The 25738-nt window shown below is 43.5% G+C and overlaps 1 protein-coding gene across 6 annotated transcripts in view; it reads left to right on the top strand.

The window, feature by feature from the left end:
• Positions 1–25738, top strand: part of PIK3CB (phosphatidylinositol-4,5-bisphosphate 3-kinase catalytic subunit beta) — a 118153-nt gene that overhangs the window by 8422 nt on the left and 83993 nt on the right. For 3 of the 6 annotated variants that reach the window (XM_052803547.1, XM_052803539.1, XM_052803541.1), the window contains exon 1: positions 22626–22755. The gene's annotated coding sequence lies outside the window, so the exon portion shown is untranslated. Of the gene's footprint in view, positions 1–241; positions 330–20983; positions 21157–22625; positions 22756–25738 lie in introns of those variants that run through there. The other 3 variants (XM_052803543.1, XM_052803544.1, XM_052803542.1) reach the window with 2 other exon arrangements.

The raw sequence follows: 25738 nt of genomic DNA, 5'->3' as shown, positions 1-25738 counted from the left end.
CCTCTCCTGGGCTCCCTTTTGGCCTGGGGCGCTCTAGGCAGGCAGCGGTGCTTCAGAAAAGTGCAAATGCCTGGGAAAAAAAAAACGAACTGGCCCGAAGCCCTTGGGGGGAGCAGGGTGTCGGTAGCCCCGCCGCAGCCCGGGATACCCCGTGTCAAGTAACCTTTTGGTCTAAACGTGCCTTTGCTCCGGGGCCGGGCCGAGGAGGAGGAAGAGGAGGCGGAGGCGGCCGGTCGGCCCCGAGGTGGGGCGGGCTGCCGGGCAGCCTGTGCCGGGGACGCCCAGTCGGTACGAGCCTGGAGAGACGGGGTCCCCGCCAGCACAGCCGGGTAGGACAGCGGGTCTTGTTTCTTCTTTATTTCATTTTTTACTCTTCCCCCCCGCCCCCCTCCCAGGACTGAGAGGCCCGGGGGGGCTCGCCCGTTCCGGAGCCAGCCGGGCTGCGAGCGGCGGGGCGCGGCGGGCGGCTTCGCTTCCCGGCTGGGTTCTGTCCGCGGCCAGGGCGGGAGACGGCTTGGACTTTGCCGCTGAGGACTCTCTGGCAGAGGACGGCTGGGCCGGCGCCGAGGAAGAGCCCGGGCTGAGAGACCGGGACAGCCGGGTCTTCTGCCGCGGCAGCGCCCGGCCGGGTGTCGGCTTCTGCGGCGGGAGAGCCGAGCTCCTGCCGGCTCTGGCTTGCTGACAGCCGGCTCCTGGCTGGGTGGACTCCGGTGCGGTCCCCTCCCTCTCGCTGGCGCCTGGGGCTTTTTCATTTTGTGAGAAGCTCCCCTGTCCCGCTTTAGTGGATGCTGGTTGAGCGGCTTCCCGGCCTTGGCGGTGGTGCGTCCCCAGGAGGTGAAACCCCCCTACCCCGGAGGTGCTTGTGGGGTCTCTTCCCATTTGCGGGGGGCAGGGGATGAGAAGAGGCGTTGAGGTTGAAAAAGATCAGGTGCTGCTGCATCACTAAGCAAGCAGGAGAAAAAGAAAAGAAAAGAAAAGAAAAAAGAACCAAAACCGCCAAGGAGGCGTGGCTACAGAGGCTGATTGACCAGAAAGCAATGGGAACAGGGCCTCCAGTAGGGAAACTTTCAAACCTCAGGAAAGTCTGGCAGCTGCCGGGATTGGGGAAATGTGGCTGGCAGCACGTCTGAGGCTAACACCTCCTGCCTGCCAGCATGCGTCAAACCGTTTAGGGTGTTAATGGGAAGAATTCACCGATTAAACAACATTTCATCTTTTTTTCCTTGAATGTTTTCCACGTGCGCTGTCCTGAACAGTAACCTCAAATTTTTTTAATGATGTAAAGCATTAATGTTGCCTGTCTTCTGTAGGAAGGTGTTTTCCTTAGCTGTGATTAATCACCCTGTTTTTCTATTCCAATTAAGCTGCTCACTTGGCACGCTGAGACAATCAGTGTCTCACCCTATGAGCTGGGCTCAGAATTAACAGCGAGTTTGTCCCTCAGATTGGATTCTGGGTAAATCAGAGGTATTTTCAGTTTCAGGCTACTGTATTTTACTGGCAATTGTAAAGTGGGGGAGGTTACTTGAGTCAATGACCTGTTAAAAGCATGAGCAGACTGGGAGGGTTTGATAAGGGCGGAGCCTGGATCGTATATGCATATGGGCACTTGGGTTTACTTCTTACAGACATGGCATGCTGTAAGAGAGCTCAGGCAACTACTGAGCCACTATGGGCTCTCCAGTGCCCTTGGATCAGAATCTATATTAAACATTTGAATGCAGTGTTTCACTAATAGTTTTTGTACACTAAACACAAAGATCAGTGAGTTAATCTTTGAGGTTGTCAGGGTGATGCACAACATTCCCTGGTGAGCTTAGTGCCTTTTGGCAATAGGAGTGGACAGGTACTTCAGGAGGGGAAGAAGTGGAGGAGGAACAGCTAACTACTTGCAATTCCCAAGCATGGGAAGAGTCTGGCAGTGCGTGCCGGGCTATGGCTCCTATTGTTGGGGCCTTCTGTGTCCTGGCGTAATTGGCTCATCTTTGGCAGTGGCAGCTTCAAGGGTCCCCAGAAATGGTGCGGAACAGACCTGATCACCAAACATATTATTTTGCAGAAAATTTTAAAGCGAAGCATATTACTTTTGCCAACACTTGCAGTATATTTTTTTTTAAGTTTTGAATACTTTTGATTGACAGCTTTGACTCAGCTGCAGGCTGGCTTCCCTGGCTGGACTGTATCTCCCCAGCTGTGTCATCATCTCCCCTTTGGGTGATGTCACACTGTCTCATGGGAGATGTGCTCTGGCAGGTGCGTCCAGGGGGACTGAACCACAGCTCCAATGAGGCACTGCTTCAAAACCAAGTTTTTGTTGAAAACCAAAAAGCAGTAGATCTTAATGTTTTTAGAAATAAAATACTAGACAGAGTGACTGCTTTTAGTGGAAAGCTTGTTTTTTTTTTTTCCCTGGAGAAAGCCACAATTTTCGGTAGAAAAACATTGTGAAGGGAGTTTTTTGAGCAGCCTTGGGCAGCAGTTATTAAGATACAATCTTAACAGAGGGGTGAGAAATGAATGCAGTCGATCTTGTCCATTTCTCACCTCGGCAGCATCCGTGAGTGAAATGCTGACTGCCACGTCATCCTGGTGTGGCACTTTCTTTCCTAAGACTAGGTGGCCTGTATAAATCTTTACACTTTGCTCCAAAAGCCTGCAATGGTGTATGTGGTAATACTAGTCCCTTTCATGCCTTGGGTGGATTTTGTACTGTTTGTACACTAGTTGCCTAGTTCCTAGGCTAACAGAGCAGTGAGTAGTCAGGTTTATTTTCTGTGCTTTTTGAGGCATATATGGAAGATTTTAGGACCTGGGAGTTCTGTGGGGATGCTGTGTGCTGTACCAAGTGCTGTTTTGAGGAACAAATGTCATGAGCAGGTTCTAAACTTTATGACCGTGGATGTCATGTTCTGAATAGTGGATTTTATTTTCTGCCTTGTGTAATATTTCTCTTAGTGGTGAATTTTAGCAAAACTTTACTGGCCTGTGCTGTAGGAATCACATTGAACTCTGACAAACAGTGTGACTGAGAACCTTCCTCTGCAACATCTGAGTATGAGCAGTGCTGGAAACAGGATCTTTGGGGAAAATGAACCTTGTCTCTAAACCACTGTGGCTTTTCTAATGAGATCAGTTTGCCACCTGCATCTCTCTGGGGTGTGACTTTATTTTAGAGATACTGTAAATGTATAAACAACCTTCTGACCTTCCTTACATCCATCTTTTGCTTTATTCTCCATTTCCTTCTCTTCCTCTTCATCCTCTCTCACAGACCTGTGTCCTTGCAGACATTCTTTATTGCTGGCTTGAGACACGTTACCAATTGACCATTGTTTCACAGCTATTTCAAAGAGGAGGAAAGAGCTTGCGCGGTGAGATGGATAGCCTTCAGGATTTAATGAGCACCCCCTAAATATCACAATCAGCTAAGCTCTTTTTTTTGAAGGCAACACAGTACCCTGATTCTCACCCTCCGACTCCTGAGCATTTGTGGTGGCTCAGCAGAGCTCAGTGGTGGAACCCCTGGGTGTATACATTGAATCAGCTTCTCCATTTCATGAAGAGAATGGACTTTATAGTAAAGAGTTGTGAACAGTGAGACCAGAATTCCCCAGTGACACTGTGATCCAGGAAATCAATTACCCTTGACAGGGTAATGCTGAGAGAGATACATTTATTATTATTTTTCATGGAAGTTTCTCAGATATAAGGAATTAGTGTTCAAGGCCTGGATAGTTGGGATTATATTTTTTATTAATTGTAATCAGTCAAAACAACATTGGCACTGAAGCTTCTGTGGGAAGGCTGTTTGTGAACTATTAATTATTTTCAGTCTCCTTGGCATAATGTGAAGGATTATTAACATAACCAGTCTTGCAGGTGATGATAAATTCAACAAGCATTACTTCGACTTTTTAAAGAGGTTGGTTTTCATTATTATTAATCTTTCACATGGATGCCCTCTTCCAGCTGACACAAACTCCTTTTAGAGCTGACCTAAACCTTGTAATTTGGTAGGAATTTAGGATAGCTTTTTATTTAAAATACAGTTTCCCCCCTTACTTAATGTAGCGACCAAAACCAGGGCTTTCATTTCGTCTTGTAGAAAGCAAAACATCATGACATTATCATGTCATGATAAAACACCATGACATTGCAAAGTTACCTTACATTAAATTCTGTGTCTTACCAATCCATTTTAAGAGGAAGAACAGGTCTGTTAAATTACAGGATAATTTTTGTCTTCTCCTTCAATTAAACACCTTCGCTCACCAATATGGCCAGAAGGAAAATTGTTTTCAATTGTTCCTATATATTTACTTTCAATATTGAGTGCAGCAGCCTGAATCACAGAGGCCAGACTGAGAATGGACTTAATGTTGGCGAACAGGATATGTACATTTTGATTTTGATTTTGGACCAGCTTGCACTTCTGATCTACCTACAGCCTCCTTTGTCAGCTTACTCACAGCTCTGACATAGTACTGTCAGCGTAAGTGTAAGCATTAAATTGCTTTTGTGGCTTTGATGGACATTTGTTTTGGTGACTATATATTAGTTTCTTGCTGGAACTAGTATCCAGGTTGAAATGAAAGACCAGCGATGTAATGTTACTCATTTTACTGCCTCCATTGCATGTATTCAGGTAATTTCCAAGTGTGCGTTTGCTGTGCGGTACCACGCTGTATTGACTACTACGGTGTCCCGTGGGTTCAATGGCTTTTGAAAATGGAGCGATAAAACATAAATTCATGAGAAAGTAACATAATAATGTGAATACCTATCTATTATATTGACTGAAGTGTATGTGTGAGAAAAGTTAGCCTTCTAATAGTCTAAATACAGACCTACTTGTGTGTATCTGTAGGAAAGAAAAAAAAAATAGTCATGCCTGCCCCGCGTGTTATTTTTATTAATAGTAAACACCTTTATCTTTTCCCTCAGTGAGCAGGTGTGGTGTTGGTATATCTGTAGTTAAAGGAAATTAATCTGTTCTTGTTTTAGTTACTTGCTTGTTCTGGGGCATCAGATGAATGAGGGTCACTTCATATGGTTAGAAGTACTCAGGTTGTTTTACAATGAGAGCACTATTCTGATGAAAACATACCTTTCAGTATCCCTATCCCATTACATCCCTTTTATCAGTGACTTACTGAACTTTCCCTAGTCTAAACAGAGCTTTGGTGCTGCTATTTGTGTTAGTTGTTTTCATTGTAGACACGATTTTTTTTTAGTTCCACTGAAATGTGCCCTCTGTTGTTCTTAGGATACAGATGGCTTTGTGGAGCTTGACATAAGCGGTCATGAAAAACGTTGTTTACCCTAAGCTGAACTTAAATGCAGCCTTAGCGCTCAGAGCACAGAGTGCAGGGCATACTGTACAAGCAGTGATGACATGCGTCATTTCCACATGTCCCTAAGTCTTTTTGCTTCCAATTAGACAGACAGAAATGTGTAGCAGTGTAAATAATTGCTTATATCCCTCTTTTCTACACGCCTCCACAATCAAAATGCTGCAGACAAGTAAATATGAAAAAGGAATGTCTATTCTTGTCTTGATTTTTAACTCAAGTAACATTTCAATGGCAAAGAAATTTCTATCCTGCCATTCATCTTTTGTGACATGGTCCAGCGAGTAGTGGTGTAAACTATATTTAAAAATACCAATTACAGAGAACAAAGATGGCCAAGAGAAGCTGTTATTGTCAGTACACATTACAGGGCTCCTTCAGGAGTACAGGTGACATCAGAAGTCAGCAAAGTGTCCTCTCAATTTTGTTTAATAAAATACACATTCAGATTAATTTCCTTTGCCCTATGACTAAGCTCTCAAAGTGATGGTAGCTTCCTCAGAAGGGCTCAAACCTTAGTTAATACTGTAGGGAACTTTCTTAAGAATAACCTAAATGACTTTTATAGTCTTCCTTTCGATTTTTTTACTTGCCTGCTTTTTTTCAGATTTTTCAGCTGCATGTTTTACTTAGAGGATTTGCATTCTGGTTTTGGTAAGCGAGATGGGAACACGGAAATCCCATTTTTCATGTTCCCCAGCTGCACAGCCAGCGTATTATAGCTCCACCTGTGTTGGTAGGGATTTCCTGTCTTAGAAGATTAATTAGAGTTGAGTAACTCTTGAGTTCCTCTAAAAGAAATGTTTTTCCTTTCCTGTATGGCAAGGGAGATTGCAATCTTCTGAGGCTGTAAACCTGTTCATACCTACCAATAAAGCAGTTGGTACCATTTAGAGATACCTAACTGTCTGGTTTCAATTCTGTTCTGTTACATGGATGTAAATCTGAGTAGCTGCTGTGGCTTCCTTTACCACTTTTAGAGGTTGTTGTCCTTGAAGCCAGAGTTTTTCATGGAGCTAGAAGTTTGCCTCTTGCTCTCATTATCTCTTCTTTCCAAGTCAAAAGTCGCTATCTGTATTTTACTGCATCTCAGAAAATGACTGCCCTGGTTGACTTCAAAACTTTAATTCAGCAAGTGTGCAAAAGTGGTTTCTACTATGGCTGCCTGGTTTGGATGGCCCTACGTATTCATGTGGAAAGAGTTTTCACTCATTTTCTTTCTTTTTTTTTTTCCTTTTCTTTTTTCTTTCACCTCTGTTCAGCTGGTTGAATGGCTAGTGCTTCTGCCTCACCCAGTTAGCGCCAAAAAGTTAGTTCCAAAAGTCAGAGTGTGAGGAAATGGCCTTTTTCGTAATGAATTTTGCCTCTGACAATTTTTCTCATCCATGTCTACTGCATTAAATTGGCGCATTTCTTATCTTGTTATGAAGTATATTTGAACATAGCTTGCTTAGGAGAGCTAGATTCTGGCTTTGTACTCATTTTGTTGGGTGTCATCGGATGCGTGGTACCATTTGGTTTGAATATTGACATTTGGGTGCACATGCACCGCCTGTCCTTGTCCCCTAGAGATGCACTGTCAGAACCGCAATACAGTTTAGCCTTGCTGTACCAATGTCTGAGGAAGCTGAAGGAGCTGGTAGTGCCTGTGATCCTGTAAGACTGTCTGCCTTTCATGGCGGGGTGAAGGCGTAACATATAAAGAAGGCAGCTCCAAGGCCTTCTGATCCAAAACAGGACCTAGCAGATGGATGAGATGCCCCGCCCGCAAATTGAAGCAGCAGGGACATATGCTGGGCTTGTTTTCTGAAACATGTCATCGTGATAAGTGAAGCCAGGAAGATTTTTTCTACACGGTTCTGCCTGAAGCTCAGTTGTCTGCCTTTGCTAGCCTGAGCTTCACAGAGATGCTCAGCTTCTCAGGCAGTGGTTGGTGGCAGAGGTGCTGTGGCCAGCCAGCGCTCAGGCTGCAGACCAGAAGTACTTTCTCGCTCTGAAGCTCTACAGATTGTGAAACCACACTGTAGTAACAGAAGCACATGGCACACACGGGATTTTCCTGTTCACCTCTAAAATACAAGCAAGTGTAACTCCCATTAGTGAATATTCTGTTACTACAGTTCTTTGAGGCAGTTACGGGGAGGCATAGGCAGGTTGGTTAAGATAAAGTAACTGAACCAGAACCTGCAGCAAGGCTGATGAGTTCAGATGCGCCCTGAGAAGGCAGCCCCATCCCTTGGGATTTCTGGCACGGTTGTGTAGTTACGGTTTCTGCGTACTTCCTAGAACTAAAATATTAAAAATAATCCTAGGCAGTTTAAGCTGTATCTCTTACTGGCTTCTGCCAGTGTAGTTTGATCACTTTGCTTTAAACTGGGAACACTCAGGACAGATAACACCATAGTTTTAAGCAGTCTTAGGTTTTGCTGTTTGTTTTGGGTTTTTTTCCTCCTGTGCTTTTCATTAATGGCTTGTTTGGGGGAGGCAAGATGGGAAGGTCTTTTCATAGCTGGGAATTGCGAGATCTCCAAAATGCCAGAACTTGGTGCATTGCATCTCTGAATCCAACATGTGGTTACAAGTGAACATGAAGTCAAGATGCAGTAGGATGGGAAGAGTGGAGAGACAAGGGACAAGAAGGGATAAGAGGAGGAAAAAAAGTAAAGGGGCCAGTGTATCATCCAAAATGAATAGAAGAATGTGGAGAGAAGAGAAGGAGTTCATGAGGGACATGGATATTTTTCATCTTGTTCCTAATTTAGGCACAAGCTATAAAAATACATGTATTCATATATCACTCGTATGACTTGCTTTGAAGGCTAGTAAGATTTTCCATGAATAAAACTATTCCCCTCTCTGACCTGCCATATTCAATCTTTTAAAATAGTTACAATTTAGCAGCAACTCTAAGAAGATATTTGAACTGGTCTCCTGATTCCACCCTAGCACCTGGAACCAACACACGAATCAGTGACTAATAAAAGCTGTAAGAAACAAGCAGCTTAGTCTGCATATGCCATGGACACGTAACTTATTGGAGATGGCAGGGCAGCTGAATGAGATGTTGTCCCATTTTATTTTCAATAAATCTCATCAAGCCCAGATCTAGCATTGTTGATTTGAGACTGCTGTTGATTTGGGATTAAGAAAGAAAATAATTCTTAACAAACACTTAAAAAATACTGTTCAAGAAATGTAATATTTCTCCCCCTCCTGCTCTATGTCTAGGTGGAATTTTGGCCACAAACCAGACTTTTGTGTGTTTTTTCCACCTTGTACTTCATTGTCTCATACAGTTTTAAGGAGTTAGACTAAAAGATGTCAGCTCAGCTAGAGAGCATTTTTTTGATCTGATGTAACAAAAATCATTTGATACTGATTTTAAAACTCACACTGACAAAAATAGGAAAAATAACTTGACAAATGACAGGCCTCTGCCAAATACCTTTGAAAAAGTCACACTCAGCCGGCCAGTTTGGAGAAACACTGTGGAAAGAAATTGAGTTAAGCTATTTCTTTAATAAATCTCCCCTTAATATCATTACAATGTACATCAGATAGGAAAAACTGAAGGGAAGAAGGTGAATTTGAAACCTTGGAAAATCATAGTCAACTGGATGGAAAGGCTATAAACAGATGGGATGAATTGGAAAAGGGCAAAATGTACAGAACCTGACATGCACTGAGTGCAGACTGATTTGGAAAGACGGTTGAACTCAGCAGGATTGCTCGCGTGTGTAAGGTTACATGTGTGGGTATGTGGAATCAATCGCTACAGACCCAGAGTGCGAAACAAATTGTGATTTTCTGTGCATTAAAAAGGCAGATTGCTAATTAAGATACTCGGTATCTCAGTATCTGTCAAACAACTTGAATGAAGCAACTGCAGTAATGCAGAACTGGCAATAAACTTGATATACAGGCATTCATTTGCAGTCTTCTGACTTTAGTAGCCTTAAATATAATCCTAATGCATTTGTGTGCCATCATTTGCTAAGCGCAAAGCACTTGGCTAATATGCAGATTAGTTGTTTGCTACTGAGTGAATCGCTCATGTGTATCAGCTACAACATCATATTCCCATCAGTATGAAATGCAGGTAGAAGAGAGAACTCATTTTTAGTGTAAAGACTGGGAGGAGCAACCTTACGATAGCAGAGGTTTCTGATAGTCTGCAGGCAACGCCACAGGTGCACCTAGTATGCAGGAGAATTTGCATGTGCTCTCTGAATATGTGTGCTTGAATGTTATGTTAAGAGTTATCTTAGTGGAGGTGTGATTATTCAGAGTTTGCCCAGAAGGATTTATTTCAAAATGCTTTGTTTCAGGTAAGATGTTTAGCATGGGACTGGTTTGTCCTTTTAAACTACACTAGAAAAGCACCTTTCAGGTATATCTTAGCAGGGCGTGGAAGAACAGTATTTCGCTTTTACAGTATTCAGCATGCTTACAGTGCTGGAAGGGGCAGGCCCCTGGAGGAGTTGCTGTAATGAGAAACACAAAGCATCTTTTGTTGAGTCTCCCTGCATTATTATTCTAATTCAGGGGTTACACAGTGCAACAGCCCAACTTCTTTATCAGATACTAATTAGGGTCTGTTCATATTTTTTCATCTTTTGAGGGAGGTTATCACCTGATCTTTAACAACTTGAAATAATCAGGTTTTTAATAGAGTTCATATGGCCAAGCCACTATGGAACTGCATTTCTATTCCCTCAGCTGGCAGTGTAGGGGAAGGAGAGAAAATAACAAAAGAAAATCTTGCTCAGTTTTTCAAGGTATGTTTATGGTAAATGATAATTTAGCTGAGCATCATCAATTCTTAGGTTAGTGTAAAATGATTAAGCCACAAAGTGTAATGGCATATTCTTTGATAGAAGACCTGACATCCTGTAACGGGACCTCATTTTCCATATTTATGTGTGTTTCTTTTTAACATATATCTGTGAAAAAATGGTAGTTTGAGATGTGACAAAGATTAGAAGAGATAAGGTATGCATCTCTCTAATACTTTACTCAAGACTTTTTCTCAAAGGAATATTTAGCATTAGAGTCAAGATTTAAAGGTTAGGTACACATTTTTAAGTTAAATTATTAAAGGAAAGCATTAATGTTAAATTATAGTGTTTTAATAGGTTATTTTGGATATGTTTTATGAAGGAATTGGCATAGGGTGGTTTTTAAGTTTACAGGTGGTATTTCACAAATAGAGACTTTTTTTTCACTACAGTGTGGAGAAGATTTCTTTTTTTATATTGTGGCCATTCTAGGTATTGGATCCATTTGTTGTTTATGGTGCTTGAGAATAAAGATGGCATTTTTAAGGTGGATGAGAGCTGATACTTGATACTTTGCTGTTGTGAAACACCCCTCTAGTCCACACTACAATTGATTGACCCTACCTGGAAGTTGTGCTTGGCAAAAGAAATTTTAAATATAGTTTAATGACAAGGTAAGGATGTGTTTGAAGTTTCAGTTTAAATGATTCTGTGTTTGTACCAGTTGTATGGTGGCATTAGAAATGCTGTTGGATTTGTGTGGGATAGTTAAAGGCAGTGTGCTCTTGTTTAACGGCATTACATCACTGCTTTGCTTTAGCAGCTCGCTGTAGTTTAAGATATGGATCAGTGCAGCTGAAATAGGCTTGCCAAAGTCCTCTGCTCGAAGCTCTGTGAGTTAGCGTACAGTAGTAAGGATACAGATCTATGGGTAGACACGTATGTAAACATTTCCATATGGCAAATGTGTATGGCCTCTCATTACCACCCAGTCTTGGCCTTCTGGAGTCATCGTTATCTGCCGGATAATGAGTCTGCTCCCAGCTCCCTGGTGGGATGTGGTGTACAGGACTCGTGCAAAGAGGGCTAGGAGGCTCTGAGGCTGCACAGGGGCTGCTGTGGTCCTGCCAGACACTGCTTTATAAAAAGATTATGGTGGATGTCAGGCAGAAGAGGTCTGTCATTTCTTGCATGTATTCAAAGATGGAAGGTCACATTGCTGTGAAGTTGCAGGGAGGTGTGGATTGCATACATCTGTACGTGTGTGCAATGTACACACCTATAAGCCCCCTCAGGAAAGCCCCTCTTCTCTCTGTCTGCACTAACGCATCCTCCTGCTGGTGCCGAGGCTGTAGCAGACACCTGCCTCTTCCCTGGGGCCCTGTAGAGATGTCTTTGGGCAAGAGCTGGGGCTCATGCTTCTTGTTTGCTGATGGTGGTGGGTGGAGAGGGAAAAGGAGAGTGCAAATGCATTTTTTTTGCTGTCATCACATTTCTCCCTGTATAGGGAGTTTATACCTGAGCTTTGGTGCCCTCAGTGCCCTGACTGAAAAATAATCAGCTTTTCAGTTGAATATAATTTCCTGAATAGTCTAGAAGGCACTAGACTTTCTGAGAGTCCACTTAGCCCTGGCAGTAATGTTCTTGGAAGTCTGGAAATCAGTAGTTTTATTAGTCTTTCACACACACACACACACACAAAAAAAAGGCTATTTCACAGTATAAAGAAGAACAAAGAATGCAGTGAGTTACTCTTTCTTAGGAAAGCAGCAGTGGCTAGCCAAAGCTATCTCCAAAGGTGTTTGCGGATGGTTTGGTCTTTCTAATAGTTCCTCTTCTGAGGGGGGAACTAAAAGCAGCAGGGAAGTAGCATTCAAAAACCTTTCTTCAAAACACTCTTTACTGAGCACTGGCATTCCTGTGATAGCTGTAATGCAATCATTAACTCATTGCTGCACTGCTGGAAACAGTTTTCTGAGCAGGATAGGCTCATTCTGGCATGGTTTTTGCTTTGTGCCTGTCCTGATCAGCCCAGACATAAAAATAGGCCCACATCAGTTACTGAGGTGTGCACGATAGTTTTCATGTTATTGTGATCTGATTTTGCCATGGTGGCCCCAATTTCTGTTTCCCTACGCTTTATTTTCTTTGAACAGTCAGTGATACCGGTGCTGCAGTTATCATACAGAGGTGGGAAGCCTACTAAGAGCTGGTGGCCTTGGGGTTGGGAGCTGTGATACTCACTACCGCTAACCCATTACTACTTATCCAAATGTGGGAGATGAGGCAAAACAGGCTGCTGCTGTAAGCAGGGGGAAAGAGAGGGCTTGGAGGAGGTTGTTCTCTGGTATTTCTGCTTTCCATATATTGCCCAAACAGGAGCACGTTTCTTACTAGTTGCAGTTTGTCTCTGGGAGCAGTCTTGTTGCAGATCAATAATGAAGCCCAGGGAAACTGATTTCACTTTAAGACAGTCTTCCAAAAAGTTGTGTTGGAACCAAACGATCATTAAACATCAAAACAGGTTATTAATCTCCTGTTCTTTGGATGTTCTTATGTCTTGTTATGCCAGAAGACTCCATGTGCACCATTGCTTATGAACTCCTATCAAAACCACATGAAAACCCAGTGTTAGTTTGCCGTATGTTCAGCTTGGAAGATCAGTTGAGCTTTTTCTTTCCAAGCATCTTTGTGTACTGAGAAAGATTTTTTTTTTTTTTTTTTTTTTTTTTTTTCCCCCAGGATCAGTGAGACCCTTGTTTCTAAGTAATGTTTAGCGCTGCTGGTGTCATGTCCTCAGCTGGGCTGCAAGTTTAATTGCCAGGAAAACGATTCAGTTATGCAAAGGAGAACAATCCAACTTGTCCCACAACTCTCAGCCCCGTGCAGCTAACAGGCATTAAAAGAAGTAATTTATACTTGGGAAAATTTACAGAAAATGCATGACTTTACCTTACTACTTAACAGCTCTGTTCAAAGTTTTTGCCCAAGCACTTTTCAGAGTGGAATTTGGTATTGTTTCCTGGGAGTTCCTCAGATACTTGACCCTAGGTCAGTCTATCATACAGAAAACCCTTTGGGAAAGTACAAATTCCAGTGGAAAATCCCAGAAATTTCCTTGGGCAGTCCTCCTTTGGGACTAATGGTTCTCAGTCTCGTGGAGGTGATTCGAGAGCCCATCTTCATCCCAGTGATGTTTTAGCTTTTAAGCATGTCCCCTTTTGGTTAGTTGGCTCAGAACTGCATTTGCCCCTGTTGTGGAGTATCACAGACAGTGAAGGAAAAGGAATTACTGGCATATGCTGTGCAAACAGTGTGCATGCCTAAAGCAATACTAAATTCCAAGGGGATTTCCTCTACCAGACTGAAAAAGGACTGTGGCTTCCCAACACTGTGCTCTCACACCCTTGGGAAAAAATATGTGAAAATACATAATTTCAAAATTGGGAAGGGGGGAAATATTGTTGGACAATTCATGATGGGAAGCCAGGAGTTCATATAGAACATCCTTGGTGATATAAGAAGGACCCAACTTGTTTCTGTTTGGAATTTGTCATTTGTCCTTAAATGTATTACCAGAACTAATATTGTTGGGACATCAAGTTACCCCATTGCATAGGCTATAAGGCCAATCAGAGACGTTCAGAGAAGGACATCTCTGAGTAAGGCTTCATTAGGTAAGTTTTCAGGGGTTTTAAAATCTATATTGGGAGGCAGGGGAGGAGGAAGATTCCAGTCAGTGATTGGTAGGAAATGCTTCATTAATATTAAGCTTTAGGTGCAGAAGAACTGAGGAAGTTGTTTTTCCATTATCACAGAGGGAAGCAACACCAGTTAAGCCAAGGCCTGCAGCAGAAACGTTTACTGGAAGTGTTTACATGTTACTTAATACCTTGACATGCATAATTCAACTTGTGTAATGTCAGCTGGGGTGGAGCAGGGAGGAATGGCTTTGCAGAAGAATTTGTTTGCTCCCCATGGAATATTTTCCTGAGCATAGCTACCTTCTTTGGCAATGAGGTGTGTTCCGGGAATAAAAAAAATGCTCTTCAGCCACATTTTTATGAACTGCTGGAATGTGTTCTCTTGTAAAGGTGACCTAACCTTGTCCAGATGGCTAGTCCTTCTCCGAGCAGTGACACCCTGTCAGTCTTTCTTCACTGTAGAGCAGAATTGCAACAAAAGCCCCCATGAGCCCCTTCCAAGCAGGAAGTGGTGGAGCCATTTACATGGATGCGCTTCTCATACTGGAAATGAAACCCCGCTTTCCCTCTCAAAAGGCGTACGCAGCAAGCGCTCTCTCCTGAGCAAACCGCTTAAACATGTGCGTCAGTTTTCCTGATGTGTCTAAAGGACTTTCTGAACTGCAGCCAAATGGGCTGCATGTTGGGAAAAAGGCAAGAAGAGTTTGTCTGCTCATATTAGCAATGTCATGGTGATACAGCGAAGGAGATGGGAAGGAGAAATAGATTGGGAAGCGTGAAGTTTTAAGCTGGCATCTCTCTGCTTCCCTCTGTGTTTACGTAGCATCCACACAGACAGTAATTTCATGATTCACCTGCTGAATGATTTGTTTTGCTGACAAAGCTGTGATAAATAGAGACTTGGCATCATTTGCATAGTTGCTTAATCTAAAGGCGTATGAGTCATATAAATGAAGCTTTCAGACTTGTTGTGATAGATTGCCAGAGTGGGGGAAACACACAGATATTTTGATTTGGTTAATCAATACCTGGAAACATTGTTGTAAAAAGCCATTTAGCACAAAGCCTGGAGTTTCCAAAATAGTAAGGCAGGCTTAATTTGTTAGTTTTGAAAGTAATAATAATACACTTTTCCTCTTATGCCACAGAGTCTTTTTTTTTTTTTTTTGATGGCATCTAGCCAGATTTAGTAATGTTAGCTATTGAGGACTGAAAATAAAGATGATGCATATGTAGCTCGAAGAAACTGTCTAAAATGTAATTCCTAGAAATAACATGACTCTTCCTGATTTGGGATGACTGGATTGTCTAGCAACAAAAGGTTGTGCAGAGTATTGCTTCAAAACATGTACTGGCATTTTAGGAGTATTCCCAGAATCTCTCCTGCGTTGGTTGTGCAGTGCCTGTTAATAACACTTTGTGGGTGCTGTTCTGAAATGTGTCAGAGTGCTGGTTTTTCTGAGGGTGGGACTCATGGCTCCTGATCACGGGAAGTTAGATTAATAGAACTGTGAGATGAAAGTGTTCCTGTTTGTTCCAGCAGAGCACTGAATATGCTTGCTTCTTACTGATTTCAGTGTGTCTTGTGACTCTGTTTGCACTGATCTTAGCGTAGAAGAACAGTTTTATAGCAAAATAAACATTGATATGAGTAGATGCTCATGAATTAGTATTAGAGAGGTTTCTAGACACTTGAAACATCCTTAATAAGAAATCTATAAATGCCTTGTGAGTGCCTATCTGCTAGATATATATATTTTTGATAGTCCTTTTAAAAATAGAAACTCATAAGTAGTATTAAAATTGTAACATTCACCAGAGGGAAGAAGTTCAAATCTGAGATTTTAAATAGGGATTCAAAGTAATAATCCATTTGTAGCTAAGAACTTATATTTGTAGAGAAATGATGTTGCATGTAGTATTTGTTATTTTTCTAGTGCTTACTGATTTTTAAAATTTCACATAAACTTTTTCATTTTGCCCTGATATGTAGGTATAGATAGATACAGATGTACTAGCTTTCTAGTAGTGTGTAATAATCAAGGAGGTTGAAGTGATCATGTTTTTCCATGGGCTAGTGAAATGTTAATGCAGTACCTGTGTTTTATGGTAGCACTAATATATCACACTTGCTTTTATCTCTTTCTTTGGTTTGCACATGGCATATAACTTGTGCAAGATAAAGAAAGATTTGGTTTTGAGCAAGTCTTTCGTGGTTCTCAAATGGCATATGACCAAATTCAGAAGTGACATTCACTGTGTACTGCAGGTCAGTAAATATATTTGACTCAAAGGGTAACTACATTGGTGTAATTTAGGGGCTAAAGACTCTTGTGTTTTCTGTCTTATGGCAGTTCTACACAAAATGAAGTCTTGCTAACCCTGACTTACACCGTTGTGACTGGACAATGAGCTTCTCCTAAGCAAACTTGACAAAACATCAGTTGAAACTCTTCTGCAAGGCCACATTCAAAAATAATACAGCATATTTCATATCCATAGTCATTAGAAAGTGTGATAGACTCAATAGTATTTGTGATCCTTATTCATTTTCACAGTTGTTACATCTGTTCTGTTACCAGAATAGCCTTAACAAAAAGACCAGCTAGAAAATAAATACGTAAAGAAGGTGGGAGAGATATGGGTTTCTTTAAACCATTTATGTTCCAGTTCCCGTAATGAATCTTTTCCTAGTCTTTGCCTCTGGCTGAGAATAGCAATATACCATTAACCCTAGAGATGTAAATCATGCTGTGCTGTGCTTGGAAGGGTGTCAGAAACTCCTCCTGTAAGGATGAGAAGGTATTTTATTGCCTTTTCAATTGCTGGACAGTCTAATCCTAGTAAGCATTTTAGCAAAATAGAACTACTAAAGTAATTGTGAAGCCTAATGTTTGACTTTCATAATTAGCATATTGCAAAGATGAACTGGTAATATAGCTGTATCGAGGCAGGTACAGCAGCTATTACACTTGAAGTGCTATCTAACACATTACAACCTGCTGGACATTGAAGTCTATTTTTAGTAAAAGAATAAATAAGCTGGCTGTGCCCTACTTTTTGTCAAAATGTGTCATGGGATCTTTATATTTGATTAGAAAAGTCAGCAGAAATAACACAAGGGAACTCAGTGCCTCATCTAAAAACTGGCAATTCTAACATTCCAAGTGCTGCTTTTTATTACAAAAATATGTTAATACTGGGTATGAGGTCAAGCCCATGAAGTGGGCAGAGGAGATAATAGCGGGTAGGAGACTTGCCTGTGTGGTGTGTGAGGTTACATGTGGACAGAAGTCCTGGTTCTATTAGATACTAGCTATTCAAGATGCTCTTGATAAAAGAAGTTATTTTGTATTGATGAATGGAACTATTTTTGCAAAATCTGTTAGGAAACTGGAAAAATGAAAAACTATGTAGATATATTTATATATAAAGAGAGAACATAGCAACAAAGTCAGATGGCCACTTCACGATGCTGTTGATCTTTGTAAAGACCTTACTCTTCCTAATTCTGAGCAATTTTTTGATCTTCACTGGCTGATATAAAATGGATGTCCATATACCTCATGAACAAGCTGTCTTGTAAAGTGTGGCCATACCCAGAAACCTCTGTTTGTCGTGAGCAGGTGCAGAAAATAAGCAACTACGTGTACATTTGCTATAGTATAAAATTAGTGACAACTAAGTACTTTCAGTCAGTTTCTCTACAGATAAGTGATATAAAAAAAATGCTGCTTTATTACAATAGAACTGGCATAAATTGATCAAGAATGTCACTATTTAAAAGTATCTGCCTAAGAGCTCCTGATCACGGAGTTTCCGTGATTTGGAAGCAATATGACGATGTGCCTTCTAGGTGTGGGTTTACAGGGTAGGGTAGGAGGGTTCAGCTCCCAACTCTTACTGGCACACTTGCAGCCTCAGTACAGAGGGACTCTCCTTTCCAATTCCCCAAGTCCATGGCCCAGATTTAGGGAGCCTGAGAGAAGCAGTTGGGCTGTGTGGGATCACAAGCAAAGCCAGTGCTCCAGGAGAGCTTTGGTGGGTTAAGGCCTCTCTCTAGCTTGGACCTGCTGCTGCATGCCAGCTCACGGAGCTTGCCTGAGCGGGGAAAAGGGGAAGGAGCTGACCCCACTCATTCACAGCAGGGCTCTGTCTGCCCTGACGGATGAATCAGGTGTCATGCTGGTACTTCTGGTGTGTTACAGAGGTCAGGGAGGTTGAGGAGGAGGCCCTCTATTTCAAATGGCTTTACATCATTTAAGTTAGGCTTAAAATTTTAAAATGAGAGGCCTCAGGCACCAAATTCAGTAGGGGGAACAGAACAATGAAGTGCCAGGATGCTGAATATTTGGGTATCAGTGCTGCTGGCTGGCTGAGGTGCTGCTGTAGGTAACAGAGCAGTTTGGCTCTGGCTCTCTCTGGCTCCCGTATGTATGCTATAAGTTCTACAGAGAACTTTTGCACTGAATTTTACACATGTTAAATAACTTGGTTTAGCAAAGCACTGTTAAAAGGTGCTTGCTCTTGCTGCAGGCTGTAGCTTCATTAGCCAAATTCAGCATCTGTTTTGTCTGACATCTGCATTTGCAGTCACTCAGTCCATTATTTGCTGCTGCCTCCCCCTTCACCGGAGTCAGTTTGAGAAACAAAGAGAAGCTTATTATAGACATGCACACTGATACAAGCACAGGAAAGAGACCAACGTACTGTACAGAACACCTTTGAGGGAATGTTATACTTACAAAATTGAGCTAGCATGTTACGTTGAGTTTTTCACCGTGCCATTAGCACTTTATCAGTGCACCCTGAGAGGCCCTAATAGCAATGGGCAGCTTTGGTTTCACAGATTGGTCTAACATCTGCAGAGATGGGGAAGGCCCAGTCCAGCTGGCCAGCTTTTATTTATCAGCTGAGACTGTTACAGGATCATGCTATCTGCATACCATATCTTCTCTATCGTATCATTTATGTGTTGTAGTACTTTAACCTAGTGCATGAAATCATGTATAGACTTAGTAAACATACTTTTAACATATGAAATTCCTTGGGAATCTCTCAGTATTTCCTTTTTAGGAGATTAAATACAGGCTCTGACAGTTAAACCTGATTCTTGTGATTTTATTTTTTGCTAAATACATGGCTTGAAATAGTCACGCCAAAATTATCGGCTTGCTTATTAACACCTCTTAAATTTCAGTGACTAATGAGAGATTCTGTCCCCCAAAAGCTAACAACCTACTACCTTAGACAACAGGGGACATTTTTTTTTCTAGTATAGATGAAGGAGGGACTTAAAATGGAAGATGAAAGTTTTGTTAATTCCAGATAAGCTATTTTTTGAATGTTATAATCCAAACTGGCTTTCCTCTAGTGACTGCTTAGGAGACTGTCATGTTATTTTTTCATACACGAGATGTTCTAAAGCCTTTTATTTGGATGACAGTAGGCAGCATGCTGACAAAGGAATGACCATGCAGTGCAGAGTGACCATTATTCTCTCTACCATTGCTCACACAGTTTTGAATATAACTTTTTATTTTAAGAAAATAATTACTCCGTGAGAGATTCTCATGTTACTCTATATTCACCATGAAACATTCCTGTGCATTAACTACCCAAAGCTGATTTGGCTTGTAGATGTTGCCATTGTATCACAGTATCAGACACTAGCAAGTTGCTATGAGCATTTAAGTTTTGTAATAAACAATTTCTAAGCATCTCCTGCCCAGTATTCAGCTGTGTTCTGGATCTTTGTCCTTTAGATTTACTAACTTGAATTTCTTTCAGACCAGCTTTTTCTACTTTAGGCCAAACATCCTTCATGTGGCATTTCCACTTGCATTTTCTTTCTCCGTCTGTCTGGGTCTGCTGCCACAGTTCTGTGATGTCTGCAGATATGCAGAAAACTTGTGCATTAGTTCCTTTCTTCTGATCACTGCAGTGACACAGGGCTAAAATAATGTAAACCCAGAATGCTGAAAATGACACATTTTCAAGTGACCAAGAATGTGCACTAGGTGTACAGCTGTTTCACATGCAAAGACATGAGTCAGATACAGCCTTTTTAGACAAAACCCTTTTGTTATACTGAGAACACATGTAACAATAGCCTGGGGGGGGGGGGATAATAGAACATTTGTTGTTTTGTGAAGAGGGTTGGGAACAGAATCTAAAGATAAAGAAATTGAAAATTAAAATTATATTTAAAGTCCTTTTTTTTTTCACTGCTGCATAGGGTATAAAAACGTTTCTTTAAGACGTTTCAAGACAAGTGCCTTATCCATATTGCACACGCTGTCCATAACAACTCCATGTGTGACAAGAACATGAATATTGTGCAAGTTGATCAACTATAATCTGAAATACGTTGGTAACTACTGATTGAGATCTCTTTACTCCCACTGCTAAATACTGATGTTGTATTTGGAGGCATTAAAACTCAAAAGGGAAAGGAAATTTGAAGTCAGGAATTATAACCCTACAGAAAAACTCTTGTGTGGGCAGATTTCATTGAAGTCTATTCATAGATATAGCAGAAATTGCCTATACAAGACAATTTTTAAGTGCTTGGGGCTTTATGCATGACAGACACTTCAAGGCATCATTATTCAATTGGAAAGATGGCAGCGCAGTAAACAGATCTTGAAGTTTCTGGATTGTAGCCCTCTGCTCAGTCTAGTAAATCACTCGCATCATAGTTGACTTTGCTTTACAAAGACTGCACTGGATCCTGCAGAACAACCACCTAATGTTGCAAGATCCAGAAGAAATAGCTCTTTTCTAAAAAACATTGTCTAGCCTTTCCAGGCACAAAACCGCTTGTCATCAGTGAGGCCAAGTAGCGAGCCAAGGTTTGAATATCAAGGCCAAGACTCTCTGGAATATTTAATGTCAAAACCACAAATATTAGAATGGTTTGAAAAGGGGCTTTTTGCACTACTGGATTTCATTAATACTTCACTTTTCAGAAATATATTTCAGTAGCAATGTAAACTTTAAACAAAAAAAGACAAGTGGCTCAGTGGGCTGAACTAAACATTATATAGGACACGATCCATAGAGATGTTACTGTCTTTGTACGATCTGTACACTTGCCTGATAAACCAGTTACTTTCATTTGAAATCTATTGGCTTTTTTTTTTTTCAGGAAGAAGGGAAGTCAAGTGAAGTTACCACATTCCTGCGGTATGAAGAAGCAGCATGACGTTCAGAAACAATGCCTGTAGTACTGAGCGGCCTTAAAAGAACTGGTTAAAAGCAGGAAGGGGAACTATTCATTGATACACACGGCAGACGGGCTGTGAAGGCGACTGACACGTGGTAGGCGAGATTTCTCATTAGCTTCTGCCCTTCCACTGAGATTTGCCTTGATGTTGCATTGCATGCTCACTGTTCCTGCAAAAATCCCATTTGCTGAAATAAGCGGGGCGATCATTGTCCTTCCCATAAATTTCCAGTCAATCCATATTGTGGTTGGTTTGTTTGTTTGGAACAAACAACTAAACATCCCCTAGATGTTTTCTAATCCAAATTTAATGAATTTTTAGTGCCTTGAGAATTGGTAAGTGAAGTTGATGAGGAAGTAAATCCATCCATCTTTCTGTTTTCAAAACTGGAATAACTGGAAAAATGAACAGAGGAAAATAGACAAGACTAATAATACAGCATGATTATTAGCATAGGGATGTTAAAATATGCATAATGTGATCATACTCTTTGAATGCGGACAAGAATCTGCTATGTCTTGCCCTATTTTCATTAAAGGCAGTAGGAATGTTACTGCTGATTTCAGTGGGTGGGGATGGGGCTAGCTGCACGCAGAAGTAAGTTGATTCAGTACTGGTTACATTCTACCTTGCTTTTCTTTGACTGCTTCTTTTAAGCCTTAGAAAACCACCTATCTTTTATACGTACTAGTTTCAGTGCAATTATTCCTGACAGCTTAGCGCCGAGACTCTTAAAATGAGGATGTATCACGGAAATCATTGGCAAGGCAATAAGCTGCTATAATGAGGTCTTCCCTGCCGATTTCCAAAAGCCACTTGAGGAAGGCTGCTCTTTGATGAACCCTTGTCCGTGTGAACACAGACGACTGCCTCGTTCACCCGTCTGAAACACGGCCCTAACTTCTAAGCCTGGCCGCGGGAAGAGGTGTTCGGGTCTGGGTACGCCGTGCGCAGCAGCAGCCGCAGCCGCAGCTTCCCGGAGCGCCTGCGGTGCTCGCGACTGCGAACGAGAAACGCGCTCGGGGAGTGCCAAACAAGTGGGGGGAAACGGAACTAGTCCTAAACAAGCGGGGCTGGGAGGCAGCGGAGGCTGGTGAGCCCTGCCGTAGCTCGCTAAACGGGGTTTTCGCGAGGGGCTCCGCGGCCCGGGCCTCGCAGCTGAGCCCCGGCCCGGCCCGGCCCGGCCCGCGACGGGACGGGACACCCGTCCGGCGTGGCCCGCGGCGGGCAGGCGGCTCCCCTCGCCACCAGCCACCAGCCCCGCTGCACCGGCCGGCGCCGACCAGAGGCGAGGCGAGGCGCGGCGGCTGGTCCCAGCCGCTGCCCGGGGCAGGGCCGCGGGGTCGCCTCGCCGCCGCCCCGCGGCCAACTCCGGCCCTCACGGGAAAATGGGCCCGGAGCGCCCAGAAGGGGCGGGGACCCGCCGCGCGATTGGCCGCCGCCCGCGGGTTGATACTGAAAGCTGCGGCCGGGTTGGCGGCCCGCGCCAAAGGGGGCGGGGCGGGACCCGAGGGCGAAGCTATTGCCTAGGTAACGCCCGGCACCCCCTCCGTGCCAGCGGAGGACGGAGCAGCGCGCGGCGCGGCCGTTGCCGGTGGCGGCGTGAGGGAGCAGCCTCCCCGCTAGTGCCAGCGCTGCCGCGCTGGCTGGGGGGCGGCGCAGGAGCCGGCGGCGGCTGCTGCTGCCCGGGCAGGTGGGTGTGCGCGGGCGGGCGGGCGGCCCGGGAGTTTTGGGCGGCCCGGGCCGGCTGTGCCGCGGGGTGCGCGCCGCCCTCTGAGGGGAACGGGACGCGGCGGGACGGGACGGACCGGGCCGGCGGGGCACCGGCGGGCGGGCAGGTCTGCGTGGCGGTGGGGGGGGGGGGGGGTGCGGGGAGGCTTCCTTTCGGCCGCCACCGCCGGCTTGTTTCGGTCCCTCCCCGCCCCGCGGTGCCGAGCTCCACAGGAAGAGGGCACTTCTCGGCCGCCGCTCGTTGCGACACGGTAGTTGCTCAACCGAGCGGGAGGCTCTGCCCTCTCCCCGGCGCGGCGGAAGGTTTCGGCGGGCTGCGGCCGTTCGTCAGCGGCGAGGGGCCCGGGGCGGGCGGCGGCGGCGGCCCGGCGCCGGTCTCCGGCCGTCTCGGTGGAGCGGGCGGGAGCCTTTGTGCGCTGCCGTGCCGCGAGCCGGCGTTGCGCAAGAGCGTGCGGCGGTAACGGCCGCCGCAACAAGTGGCTCGCGCGCATCCTGCGCCCTCGAGACGGCGGGTCGTTGTGCAACCGGCCCGGGGCTTGCTGCGCCGCCGCGCTTGCTCGGGCTCCGGCGCGGCCTCTCGGCTCCCGCAGGTCGGGCGCGGGCGGCGTCCCCTCGTTACAGCTCCGGTGCGGGCCTCCCTCGTGCCGCGGGGCCGCTGGGCAGCGGGGTGGCAGGCGGCGGAGCCTGTGCGGCCCCTCCCCAGCCTCGGGGGCTCAGAGCGGCGCTTGGAAGAGGCTTGGGGTCCCTGGGTGTTCAGCGCCTTTTCCTCTGTGAGGTTTCGCCGGACGAGCTGGGTCTTTGCTTTAAGCCTAGTGGCTTTTTTTTTTTTTTACATATTGTTTTCTTTCTCTAGCTGGGAACTCTTAGTGATTGCTATGTGATTTTTAAGTGACGTTTAGATTATTCGATGTTCCTGGCTGTTTTCAGCTAAGTTTCTGAGCACAGTTTTCCTTCTGAACCACAGGAATTTGTATGGAAAAGCAGCGTTTATGAAATGCATTTCCAGTCAGATGCTCATTCTCTGTGCAGCCCAGAGTGGGTAGCAGGCAGGATGATCGCTTTGGCAGTGTGCTGTCGTCGTATGCTTTCTTAACAGATAGCTAAACTCTTCCACAGATGAGGACCTGTTTTTCTGTAAGGAGGGAATAAATCTTCATTAGTCCCAAAGAGTTCCTGAAAGGCAAATGGAAACCTTTCATGCCAGAATCGCTGGTTTGTCTAGCTCCAACGCATGTGTGCTTACAGACTGATGCTGGATACCTTCCAAAATCAAGAAAGCTTAGGGTTTTTTTTTTTGCCAGAACTTTCTGCATTTACAGGCTTTTCTTGACACCAGATACGTCGATGAGTTTTGTTCATTTGGAATTGACAACTGCAGCTGAAGTAAATGTTACGTACTTTCCAAGTCAACGCTGCTGTTATACTGTCGATACTGAACTTTATTCAGGCTTAGGAAGTTCTTGAAACTGGGCATTACTAGAAACCCCAGTAACACATTGTTTTTCTTTTCAGGACCATAGTTTAGGGTTCAAAGTTACATGAATACGTGAAGGATGTCATAGAAATTTCATCGGCCTGTGGTTTGCAGTATTACCTAGAGACTCCCGCAACTGTAGGTCTTCAAAGATGAATTAAAAGGTGAAACGAAACTTTATAATACACTTGCTTTTAGGAAAATTGCAGATAAAGAAATATCGAATATCCATATACTTGTCAAAGGGTGGCAAAGTCTAGTGGAATGCATTAAGATGGCTGGGGAATCAATCACCATTTCACTTGGAAACTTTGATCTAGAAGCTTCAGTTCAGACTGATGATGATTTTCCAGGCTTCGGAAATTTCATGCCAGCAAGCAGTGCTTTTCAGAAGAGTGAGAGAAAGAAAAGGATTATTGAACAAAAATTCTATGGGCACTGTTCTTTTGGCCTTTTTTAAAAGAATGTTCAAGATATTGGTAATATCAAGAATGTTCTGTTGCAGATTGACTTGGAAACATGTTTGGGTGGGGTTCCAGCCTGTAATTAAATGCTTTTTAAAAATTTTTTTACAGAGGAACTTCCTCCATACCTGGTCTTAAATTTTTTTTTTTTAAATGTCTATTTAAGTGTCTGTTTTTCCTAAATAAAAATCATTTCCGTTAAGTCAGGTTTCACTTCCTTGGAATATCTGATGTCACAAATTTGCTAGTTCTCCGATTGTCTATAGACTTTTGGCAGAGCTCCAAATTCTAGTGTAGGAAAGCCTTCTTAAAAAAAAAAATTATCTTTGATTCTTGTGATATAATAAAGAGAGAATGTATCCTGCCTCTTCTCCCGGATTTCAGTACTTTGCTACTTCTTTCCCTTTCTTGGAAGTCGAGTCAATAGGCTTGTGAAATGTTGCACACTTGTTTTTTGAAGTTTGCATAAGTCTGCAATATGCTCTATTTTGCAAATGTGAGGTTTAAAAACAAAATCCAATAAAAATACAAGCTGTGAGAATGCTATATATATGAGGAGGGTGCAGGAAAAATACTAACTGTTATTATTTAGAAGTTGGGTGGAAATGCATGCTGGTGTTCTGGCTGTTTAGCTCAAAAGCTGGTATTGTGTCTCAGTGACTAGAGGCACAGAGTTCAAGGAGCTTAAGTGCGTTTTCATAGATCTAAAGATACACATGGAAGCTTTCCTCTTGGTTCTCTAGAAGTTGCTACCAGTTAACTTGCCTGAAAATAAATATGTGGGTTGTTGGGCTGTGGAATGTGGCACTGTATTTTATGCAAAGTCCGTGGGGCTGCTTCGGTTTGAGGTGGGCTTTGTGACTTGCCACACTTGGTAGCAGCAGAGTGTCAAGTTACAAAGTTTACCCTTTTTCACAACTGCAAGTTTCTGTGAAAGCAGTCCAGGAGAGAAAAGTCTGAAATAAGCATCATGTACACAGTTATGCAGAAAAGCTTGCTTGTTTGGG

This window comes from Harpia harpyja, chromosome 12 (genome assembly GCF_026419915.1).
Source record: "Harpia harpyja isolate bHarHar1 chromosome 12, bHarHar1 primary haplotype, whole genome shotgun sequence".
Taxonomy (NCBI): Eukaryota; Metazoa; Chordata; class Aves; order Accipitriformes; family Accipitridae; genus Harpia; species Harpia harpyja.
This window is presented reverse-complemented; position numbering and strand designations above follow the sequence as displayed.